At 43.8% G+C, this 12,085-nt stretch overlaps 1 protein-coding gene across 4 annotated transcripts in view; it reads left to right on the plus strand.

Annotated features, from left to right (window-relative positions):
• Window positions 1-4,099: 4,099 nt before the first annotated feature.
• The window catches only part of TBL1X (transducin beta like 1 X-linked), a 132,165-nt gene continuing 124,179 nt past the window's right edge, over window positions 4,100-12,085 (plus strand). The window contains exon 1 of one of the 4 annotated variants that reach the window (XM_035115968.3): window positions 4,100-4,613. The gene's annotated coding sequence lies outside the window, so the exon portion shown is untranslated. The remainder of the gene's footprint in view (window positions 4,614-12,085) is intronic. The other 3 variants (XM_060273485.2, XM_088667709.1, XM_088667708.1) reach the window with 3 other exon arrangements.

Below are 12,085 nucleotides of genomic sequence, written 5' to 3' on the forward strand. Positions count from 1 at the left end.
AGAAATCTCTAGTGGTTGGTCGGCTGTTAGTCTGGCAAAAGGGCATTGGTGCAGTATTTACTTTAATGTATATATTAGAAACATAAGGTTGGGAAAGATAATAGGAGATTAGGCTATTCCCATGCGTCTCCTAGACAGCCATCTTTTTGAAGTCCTCCCTAATGTGCCTGCTAATTTAACCATATAGGTACTGAGTCTTTCAAAAATAACAAGCCCTGACAGGTTTGCCTTCAGACATTATTGGCTGCCTCTGTGTTATGTCATGACAATTTGTTATTGGCAGTAAGTTCACAAGCTGCTGTTTCTGTGCATTCCTCTGTGTCCTTTGGTAAATGCAGTTTGCTGTGCTGTTGCCCCTTTCTCTGCTTATGACTTCCTGTAGCCCATAGCGCACGTTTTCCAGTGATAAGTTAATTCACTTAAAAAAATAAAAAACTCTCTGTGAATGCCATGTACGCGGAGCAATGATCATGTTTCTACTTAAGCACACAAAGAGACGCTTTAAGGTTTTGAAGGATCTAATTTTAAATAATGTGGGTGTCACAGATTCCACCGCTGACACCATATGTTATGGATTCGTGTTGCTGCCAACCATATGTCAAAAGCCCTCACAGGTTTTCAGCCTGGGGGCTGCGATCGGGTATTACTGCCATCACTAGAAGCATTCTTTTAAAGCAGTCATTCTAGAAGCCTGGAATAAACACAGGCTTGGTTCATACATTTGCCAGGGTAGCTCACCCCCATGCTGCCTCATATTATCTGAATAACTGCATCACACGGGACAGGGCAATCCCATCAGAGGTTTCTGCTTCAGCACCGTCTTTTTCTGGAAGGCAGCCCCACTGATGTCCAAATAACATAAACTGCCTTTGTGTGTGTAATGTGTGGAGGGGAATTGCAGGGAGAACAGGGCTATGGGGCTCCGCCTCTGCTCCTGCTTCTACATTTGCATGAGGGCCTTCTCGGTAGTGGCGCCCACCTTGTGGAATGCCCTCCCATCAGATGTCAACAACTATCTGACTTTTAGAAGACATCTGAAGGCAGCCCTGTTTCGGGAGATTTTTTAATGTTTGATGTTTTATTGTGCTTTTATTTCTGTTGGGAGCCACCCAGAGTGGCTGGGGAAACCCAGCCAGATGAGCGGGGTACAAATAAATAAATAAATGATGATGATGATCATTGCACCCCAAAATTGTTTAATAGATGAAAGCTTGTGCACCTGGGCTTCTCCTTGCAGATGTTCAGACCTTAGTATGCACTGCATGTGTTCTACCACTGATCTATGACAACAGCATTCCTATCCTCCTAGATTGTTGTGTGTTCAAGCTCTAAGAACATGTAATCCTATTCATATGACCCTCCAGTGGGCAGAATCAGCACAAGACCAAGAACTGTGCCCCCTTTTTAAATTTTCCTTGCTTGCTTCTATCAGGGCAGCTAACCTTTTTTTTTCTTTTTTTCTTTTTCTTTTTTGGCCTGGGAGCCACATTCACCTTTAGCCAACTTTCCTAGGGCAGCATGCCAGCAGTTGTGTGGTCAAAAATGGGTGACCACATCCCACATTTTTAACAGGCATGTTGCACATCTGCAAACATCCTCCTCTTCAGCTGATATGTACAGATGACTCAGGAAGAGGTAATTTGCCTCTCCACCCATGTTAGTCCTATGTCTACTGTTAAAATGTTGTTGTTGTTGTTGTTGTTGTTGTTGTTGTTGTTGCTGCTACAGGCAATAGAAATATTACTGGGGAGGGGGTAGATCAGATCCCTGGGCTGCCTGTTAGTCACCCCTGATTTATGTGCATGCGAGGCTAGCTGCTATGAAATGGCAATAGTATTTATATACTGTATGTTGTGTTTTCAAAAGTATCAGATTCTACATGCTAAATCAAACAACAGGTTCCAGTACTGTATTTTTTTTGCTGGGGGGGGGGGAGTCGTGTGCTTTAAATGTGTGTTGGATGTACTTTAAATGTATGGTGTGGCTCTACCCGGAGTAATACCATGCAGAGTTCCTGCCATGCAGAGAAAGAAACATTTGAGCTAGAGGGACCATTAGCACCTGAGAGGTGATCAGTGAGAGCATTTCCTTTAAAACACACAGAGCTTAAACAAATTGTCATTAGGGAACTGTGTGATGATCCCACCTGCATGTATATTATTTTGTTCATAAAGCTACAGCCAGGGGGCTGTTCCATGTGGGAGTTTTCATCACACCTAAGGCACATGCTAATATTGATATATGGTTAATATTTGCTTGAGCTGCATATCTGTAAGGTTATGCACACTTATTTGGAAGCAAATTCCACTGAAAGCAATGGGACTTGCCTCCAAGTAAATGTGAATGAAACTCACAGCATTTATTTTATCTCATCTTTCCTTCAAGGAGCTTTAGGTGACATACCCGCTTTTGCATGCTTTGCCGTTTTATCCTCACAACAACCTGGCTGAGAAATAGGGAGCAGTCCAAGGTGACCCAATAAAGTTAATGTATGAGCAGGGATTTGAACCTTAGTCCCCCCCAGGCCTAGCCTGACACTCTAACAACTATGTCATACTAGCTCCTTAAAATTAGTGCTCCCTTCTTTATCCCCCCCCCCCAACATTAATCTAAACATGCCTGCCATATATTCGTATTCACTTCTGATCCTAGCAGTGTTTTTGAATTTCTTTGCCTTCCCACATAAATCAACAAATCCCACGTTTAAAGCATGAGGGGTTTTTTCCCCACTGCGCAGCTAATCTAGAGTGTGTGGTAGCAGAAGAATGTGTCACAGTAATGCAGAGAGCTGTAATGATGTCAACTTGTTATTTACTTTCCAAATCTGAATGACTGAGCAAGGCGAAAGGAGAATCAATCAGCCACAATGTGACCCTGCAGGCGGAAAAAACAGAGCACTCTCGCCAGTAAGAGGTTGGGGGATGGGAGGCACATGTAACCAGGGCAATGTTGCATCATTTACTTGCATTGCTTTTTTGTACTGCTCCCTTTTCCACCCCCTTCGTATTGAATGTTATAGTTCAGTATGAAGCTGTAGGAGCCTAGAGAAAAATAAGGAAGGGGGGGGCTAATTTAATACAAAAGAGCATCAACATCTACTTTAAGGGCTGAATGGCAACTCATATACAGTATAATAAAACCTATTCTGCTGAATCATAATTATGGAGACGGTGCAAGTCCATATTTTAATGTGGTATAATGATTGCATAGAAGCAGTGGTTTTAAATCACTCAGTAAGTATATAGGGAATATAATACGTGTTGTTTCTTGTCTTTATTAGGTGAACTCCCAATTATATATTTAATTTGCAAAAGCATTCATTGTGTTCTGATTTCCATTGCTAGGTGACATTTAAAATGAGACAAAATTGGTGCGGGACTTTGTGGCTCAGCAAAGAGGAAATAACTTTATAAAAAAGGGGGAGGAGGAAACTAGAAATAAATATAAAGAGTGGATCCGTCTGGCAGCTTAAAGGGGAGTCTTGTGCATTACTTCTTTGTAGTTATGTAAATGACGGAAAGTACTGTAGATGCTAAATTTAGTTCTGTTCGTCGAGTTAAAAACCTGGTGAACTGTTCCAATTCCATTAGCATCATGATCCTTTCCACCCCTCCCCCCATGAACAGATCGCAGTGAAAATAATGTTGACGGGCGGGGGGGGGGGAATTGACAGGGATACAGCCACGAAGCAAACGTAGCCTTTCTTTTCTTTCTACCTTTGGTCCATTTTTTGCTGACTCCAGGGGGTTAACATTTCAGTCGAATGCCGGAGCGGGGGAGGGGCGGGTGTTGCTGTGTGTTTTGTTTTCGGGGGAACAAAACAACCTTTTCAATAATCCCCTCCTAGTGACTAAGGGAGTTACTTGGGGACACACAAGCATCCCGGGGGCCGGGGTGGGGGGCTGGCATTGGTTGGGTGTTTGTAAGTAAGTATCGGTGTTCTCTCCGAAGGGAGGTTTGCAAATCACCGACTGAGCAGAAATATAGGCACACAACACACACAAAAAAACATCCATGCGTTAAGATCCAAATGCGGATCTCCCCACCCCCCTCCAGGAACTGTCTCGAAGGGCTCCCCCCCCGCATGTGTTTGTCTGTTTCTCCTCCGTGTGTGCGTGCCTGGGGAGGAAGACTCTCCTAGGACTTACACCCACACCCACCCACCACTCCAAGCGCCCTACAACTGCTTATGAAGTAGCGAGCGGCGGCAGCACCTTCTGACCGCCATTCCGCACCCAGAAAAAAAAAACTTTCCATTGCCCTCGCCCCACTCCCTCCCCGGGAACTTCCTCTGGGGCCCTCGCTGCCCGGTTGTGTGTGTGTATTGTGTGCGCGCGCGTGTGTGTATATGTGAAGTAGCAGCAGCAGGAGAAACAGGGAGAGCCGGGCGCGCGAGGGCTGCCGGAGCTTTGCCGTCGTCGTCGTCGGCCTGCACGCTTTCGGGACCTTGGCAGAGCCGGAGAGGAGTGCCAGTTCTGCCGCCGCCGCCGCCACCATGGAGTGCAAGTGAGGGAGGAAGTCCGCCCGCCTTATGTGTGCTTTTGCAGAAGTTGAGGCTTCCCCGCTGTTGCTGCCCGGAGCGCGAGCGGGGCCTTCGGCGCGCGCCCACCGAGGTGAGTTGGACGGGGGACGGGGGGGACCCTTCTCTCTCTCTCTCTCGTGTGTGTGTCTCTCTCTATATATCTATATGTGCACCTCGGCGCCTGTTTGCCATGTTTCCGAGCGTGGCTCTCAACTTCCTCGTGCTTCCACCCCCTCCCCCCACCCCTTTGCAGCATTGTTGCTCGTGGGAGGGTGGTGGTGGTTGTTATTATTGTTATTGTTGTGGTGTGTTTGCGCCTCGTATGGAGGTGCCTGGGTTCCCTCCCCCTCTTTTATTTATTTATTGTTTTTTTTCCGCGCTGTGTGTGTGTTTCTTGGCACCCCCTCCCCCCACCCCAGGGTGACTTGGTTGGTTGTGTGTGTGTATGTGGGTTTTTTTTTTAAAGTCCCCCAACGGTTTGTTGTTTTCGAAACAGAGGCTCGGGGCTCCGTGCTTTGGACTCCGAATGGATCGATTTGTCGAAAAGTATTGGCTGCGGTGGGGGAGGGGAAGGAGAGAGAGAGAGAGAGGCGCCCGCTTTTGCTGGTCTCTCGCCTTTATCCTGCTGTGGGTGGGGGGAAAGGGGGTGTCTCAGACGATCTGGGGGTGTTGTTGTGGAGAGGGATGGGCAAAAACTTGGGTGCTGCGTGTGGCTTTTAAGTTGGGTGGGTGGGGGGAGTGGGACGCGAGATCGCCCCACTGTAAAATGGTGTAGATAGGAGTTTGCATAAGCCTCGGCGTGGGGGAAGGGAATCCCATTCATCTCCAGGGCTTGAATCAGCAAGCTGTGGAGTTCATTGCTGTGTGGAGTTGGGGGGGGGAGGGGCAGGTTTGATCCAGCAAAGGGGATCTGCTCTCTCCTTTGATTTGGGTAGTAAGTAGTGTCCATAACCTGGATGCTTAGATCAGTAAGGGGGAATATTCAGGATGCATTGTGTTATCAACCAATGCCCTGTTTATGTTTGTGGGTGTTTTAAAGGCAACCTGTTGCATCCAAGGAGTGTTCCCTTTTTTAAAAAATAATTGCCCCTGTCTAGCTAATGTTACCAGCACCATTTGCTATGCCCTCCTTTTATCTTGTCTACATACGCACAAACTGTGTTTTATTCTTTTATCTAAGCTGCTGACCTAATATTTTGATTTTAATTGGGTGTGAGGGCAAATTGTTGTTGCAGAGTGGTGCTCAGCTAATGACCCCTTGGCCTACTTAATTACATACTGGGTTCTCAAGACATAAATGCCTGGCACGCCCCTCCCCCACCTTCTCAAAAGTTTTCTTTAAGATGTACAGCTGCAAGACGTTGCATATGTATGTGTGTGTTGTGTGTATATCCATATCTGTATACATATACAATCCTCTCAAAGAGCATAGCATATTCAAACAAGTGCTTTAGATAGAAGCTGCTCCTACAATATATTTGCTTGTACATTGGTTTTACAAATTCACAAGATAAAGATCCTCCTGCCCTAAAAGCCAATAGGAAAATGGCCAGATGAAAGGTTGTTTTGTTGCCAGATGGTTGTGAGAATAAATACTGAGGGCGAAATAGGATTTGTATGTTGCATTTTTGCTTTATAATGTTCTTAAATGCTACCTATGCTGTTCCAGTAAGAAAAAACAGAAAGCCAGTCATGCATGCAGAACTACTTCTGTGTCAGATTTAAGGCCACATCTTTCCTACCGTGACCCATTTATTAGTTAACCTTAAACCAAGTGTTTTCCTACAGCAGAGACCAGGTTAATGCATTAAACCTTTCTTGCCACATGACTGCTCATGGTGGATTTACACCCCCTCCTTTGACCCATACCTAAGGAGACTCTCTAAACCATTTCCCCCCCAAAATGGAATTCTAATCCATCTTTTTGTGATCCTAAACATAGTGTGTCCCAAGACCATGGCCTCGATTATGCAATACATACAGGAAAATCTGAGGTTGTTAATTTGCTGGTTTTTCCAAAACAGCCAGTGTGCAGGAGGTTTGTTTACATGTTTAGTGAATCCCCGTGGTCTTCTAGCCTCAGCTTCTTGCTAGCTATTTTGGGTCACTACTAGAGCTTTGTGTGAATGGCTTGATCAAATGCTACTCATTTACCCAAGCTGCTGCAATGATACTGTTTACAGTCTCGTATCATTTTAACCTTGGGTATGTCTGAATGATTATCTGTGGCTGAAGAGAGCTTGTTTTCATTTGCCACTGCAGAGTATGAAAGCAATACTATGATTCCATAAATATTTTAAATCAAATAGTACCATATAGCTGTCAGTTTAGCTCATTGCTACCTCCAGTGTATCTCTCAGAAAGCAATCCTTTGCACACTTGCTTGAGAACAAGCTCCATTAAATTCGATGGGACTTATTTCCAAGTACTGTATACATGAATAGAAGTATACTGTGAATCATATAATAATAATAATAATAATAATAATAATAATAATAATAATGTCAAAGATTGTGATCCTCAACTCACTCACACAAACGTTGCTGAACTGTAACTCCCATGATCCTTGACCATTGGTTATCAGACTGGGACTTATGGGAATTGGAGTTCAGCAATATCTAGAAGACAACAGGATCCCCACCCCTCAACTATAAAAAGTCTTGTTTGCTTGCAAGTAAACAAACATTGTATTGAACTGCACAAAGTTTCAGGGCCTTCCACCGTATGAGAACATATATTGTGCACATGATAATTTGAGTGGAATGGTGAAACAAATTGGATCACTCTTGGAAAGCGAGTTTACTTTAATATTGAAAACATATTGGATTTTTCTTAGTGTTAAATTGGTTTTAATAAAAGAACTGTATGGTCCAAGCTAACATCCTTAAGAACACAAGAAGAGCCTACAGGTTTAGGCCCGGGGCTCATCTAGCTCAGCACCCTTTGAACTTTAAATAAAGGGTGAACTTATTTAAAACAAAAGTTTGCTGTTGCTGCTCTATTCAACTTCAGACCTACTTGTCTTATCTTTGGAGAGTTAAAAAACAACAACAGTGGCAACTGTGGAGAAGTCCCAAGTGCCCAGTTCATAAGAAAAGGATGGGCATATGTACCAGTAGAATGTCATCTCTATGGTGAAAATCCCACAAACATGGCACTGGCAACCATAGTGGCAGCCAATCCAGTTAAATACTGAAGTTGTTAATAAGGGCTGTGTTGGGATTGCAATCCCTTGGTGCCCTCAGAACAAGTTATGTCTGAGACCATAGAGTTCCAAGGCATTCTACACTTGACTGTAAAGGCCCTGGATCAGAGAATCATAGAGTTGGAAGGGACCGTGAGGATTGCCTAGTCCAGGCATAGGCAACCTTGGCTCTCCAGATGTTTTGGAACTACAACTCCCATGATCCCTGACCACTGGCCCTGTTAGCTAGGGATCATGGGGGGTTGTAGTTCCAAAACATCTGGAGAGCCAAGGTTGCCTATGCCTGGCCTAGTCCATGGGTTGGCAAACTAAGGCCCGGGGGCTGGATCCAGCGCAATCTCCATCTAAATCCGGCTCCCAGACGGTCTGGGAATCAGCGTGTTTTTACATGAGTAGAATGCGTCCTTTTATTTAAAATGCATCTCTGGGTTATTTGTGAGGCATAGGAATTCGTTCATCTTTTTCTCTCCAGAATATAGTCCGGCCCCCCACAAGGTCTGAGGACAGTGGGCTGGCGTCCTGCTGAAAAGGTTTGCTGACCCCTTGGCATTCTCAGCACCATGCTATAACAAACTGAGCTATCCAGGCTGACAAAATCGAAATCCCTCAATGATGTGAGGAAGAGTGGAGGCAAGCTACCTCTGTGTGCTGGAGGTATAACTTCTGAAGAAGGAAGCCTCAGCTATGCATACCATTTTTTTTTGTTTATGTTTATTTTGTAACGTTTATATATATTTCCTGACTGATTCAGAACCCTAGAAAATCAGGTGGCAGGGCTGGTGGAACTGGCACTCTTGCCCTTACATTTCTCTTCTCGTCTGAGGGATCAAGAATGCCTGAATAGGGCTTAGGTTGCTTTGTGTAAACTCATTGTAGTTTCTGAGGAAACATTTACATGCTATGCTTGCTTACTGTAATACTGTAAATATATTTGCTTTCCATTTTTATAGCATTTGGACCATTACATGTGGATATGTTTGTGGTTTTCCGCTCATTGTATTTGCAGTGCAAGATCACAGAGGGGTTAATCGTGTTCTCAAAGGGTAATGTGGGGGGGGGGGGTTCTGGGGTTCTGCTTTACTTACACCTGAGCTTATACTGTTATTATGGTTGGTATATCTTTGAGAAATGGGCCTGTGTTCCTGAGCTTCTGTTTCCTTCTACAAGTAAACCCCGAAGGCCCAGGACTGCGTAGCTTTGTATGAATTTTTATTTTTAAATCCAGTCGCGATGGTAATTAAGTGCATAATAAATATAACCCGTCTTCTACAATCTGAATCAATTATACAGGATAATGAACTTGGTGTGTTTATTCCCCATCAAGATCTTTCGCTGACTCCAAACTTGTTTATCAATGCCATGGTGGGAGGAATCCGTTATGAACAGGATTTTGTTACCATCTTTTTACACCTGTGTAACCTCTAGGATCTCCTGTTTCACTGCACGTTATGTGGCGCTCCCTTGAAAGCGGTTCAGGAACTGCAGTTAATCTAAAATGGCATTGGCCGGCTCTTGACGGAAGGAGAGTTTTTACTTGAGCTTTTGTGTGATAGCAGTTGGCTTCAAGGTCCTTTTCAGAAAGGGGTAAAATAGATCCAGGATAGAACTCTCCTCCCACTAAAATCTGATAAGGAAGCTTTGTTGTGGCCCTGACATTAGCTGTTTTGTATGGTAGGAAATTTTAACAAAATTACGTACCTGTAGTCAGGACAGCAATAATGGCGGTGGGAGTTATTTAAGACAGTAATGATGCTCTGACTATAGGAGAACTGAATAGCTCAGTTGGTGAGAGTCTGGTGCTGATAATGCCAAGGTTGCAGGTTCAATATGGGAGAGCTGCATATTCCTGCATTGCAGAGGATTTGACTAAATGATCCTCTACAGTTCTATGATTCTATGATTAGAAACACAACACAGCCATACTTGCTCTCTAAAGCTGGAACGATATGTTGCTGGGTAACTTCTGTTTGCAAACCACCAGCCACCACTTATTTTTTGCAAAGTGGTATCTGGTGGAGATGATTTGTGGCAGAGACGTGGTGGCAGGAGGAATGTTTGCCCACCATCGCTGCCCACTGCTTTCCCCCACTGTAATCTCACCTCCCTGAGGAGTTTTTCTTCCTGCCAGGGTAGTTCTTGTTTGTTAATTTCTTGCCTACCCTTCCCCAGAAGGTCCCAGGACGGGTTACAACAAATAAAAAAAATACTGAAAACGGTGAAAACAAATCACTGTCAAGAGAATAGAGTGGGTCCTAAAGTATATATTTCAACCAGTGGCTTCCAGCCAATGTCTAGAGAGCACTGTCCATTTCAACTCTTTTCTTCACACTTGCATGTACTTCAGATGTAAAAATGTCAGTTATTTTCCACATTACTGTATTTCAATTGCTGTGTTGGCTTCAAGCGATATCTTTCGTTTGACCAATCCACATACCTCTTGAGATTCTGCTACCTTTCTTTTCCAAAACTTGCAGACTCATGTGCCAACCTGAAGTGAACCCCATAAAGCAGGGGTGGGGAACTTGTGGGTCCCCAAATATTGTCGGACTCCCAACTCTCATCAGTCCCAGCCACCATTTGTAGCCCAGAAATATTTGGATGGTCACAGGTTCCTCAACCCTGTCACAAAGGGTCGACATACATTTTGTAGCCCATCATTTTGTAGCCCATTTTGTAGGCAACTTCAGTCTAGTATTGTTATAAAACATGGAACAAGGCACATTTTTTGCCCACTCATTCCAACTCCCCATCATATTGCCTCACTGTTTTTGTGGGAGTGGTGGTAAAAATCCGCATTGGAATTCTGTTGTTGCCAAGACCACTCTCCCTGGGAAAAGAATACATTTTCTGGCATTTTCCCTTGTACTTTTTGGCTGTTCTTAGTTTTCATTACTATTTTAATGTACATTCTGGTTGTGCTCCAGCCTTATTTGAAGTACGGGGGAGCAGAAATCTGCCTCTGACTCTTGTGAGCAGTCTCATATTTTCCATATTTTTTATCATGAGGCAAGATGGAAGTAATTTTGTAAACTATTTTTCAGCTAGTAAATTGAGTGTCTTTCCTTCACTTGCCTATTTTTAGTTAGAAGGAAATAGCTGACCTCCTTACAGTAAGAACCCAATTCCCATGGGTGCAATTTATAGGTTTATATCAAATGGACAACTTGTTTGAACAAGAACAACAACAACAACAACAACAACAACAACAACAGTTGTGGTGGAACTACATTTTTTTTTTCCTTTTAGTAATAATTGCCTGCTCTGCAAAATGTTTTTGTTTTAGTTCTGGAGAGGAATATATGGAAGGGTAAATATTACTATGGGATGTGTATTTATTCTCTCTCTCTCAGAACTGCTTATTATATAACTGTTGTACGGTATTTGTATAAAACAGTGAACACAGTGAAGAATCTTCCTGTATAAATAAAGCTCTTTTGAGGGCCGCTGTAAGTCACCTACTGAATTATGTTACCCTGAAAATGCAAAACAAAAAACAAAAAAAACCCTATATGGCATACTGCAAAGGGAGAATGTTAGACACCTCTGTATTTTAACTAATTCCCCTTAGAATACAGAAATTTTAAGGGGAATGTATAGTATCAAAATATATACAGTGGTAGTAGACTTACGAAGACGATCCGTTCCGCGGCCATCTTCGTAAGTCGAGGTTTTCGGATGTCGAAGTGCCACTACTGCGCATGCACGAAGCACGATTTCGCGCATGCGCCGACTGTGCGCGCCGCTCTGTGCAGGCGCAGAACGCACGCACCAACCACGCACAGCAAAAGGACTTCCGGGGGTTGTCGACTTCGGAAGTCGAAACCTTCGGAAGTCGAAGCATTCGGATGCCGAGGTATGACTGTAGCAGCAAAACCTCATAGTAGTTCCATGCTGTTCACTCAGGAGTAAACCCTACTGGGGTTCAGTTGGGTTTACTTCCAAGCATGCCTGGGATTGTTTCCACTGGTCCTATAACTTTATCTGACTTCTCTAAGAATTACTATTTTTGGAACACTTCTTAATATTTAGTCAAAATAAATGGAATAAAAAGTGTTTCAGTTCACCCCTGGCACATGGCAACATGCATGAACTACCGGTATACAGCACAGAAATTGTGCTGTAGGGAATAGTTTGGGGTAGAGTGTAGTGATCATGTTCATAGAATCATAGAATTGTAGAGTTGGAAGGAATTCTGAGGTTCATCTACCCCAACTAATGGAATCTCAACTAATGGCCACCCAACCTCTGCTTTAAAACATCAAATGAAAGAGGGTCTACAATCTCCCAATCTGTTAAGGTCATCTTGAATCCCAGTGCTGTCTTCTGTGGCATTGGGAAAGGAAAGAAGTGGTGAAAGT

Source organism: Zootoca vivipara, chromosome 4 (genome assembly GCF_965207765.1).
Source record: "Zootoca vivipara chromosome 4, rZooViv2.hap1.1, whole genome shotgun sequence".
NCBI lineage: Eukaryota > Metazoa > Chordata > Lepidosauria > Squamata > Lacertidae > Zootoca > Zootoca vivipara.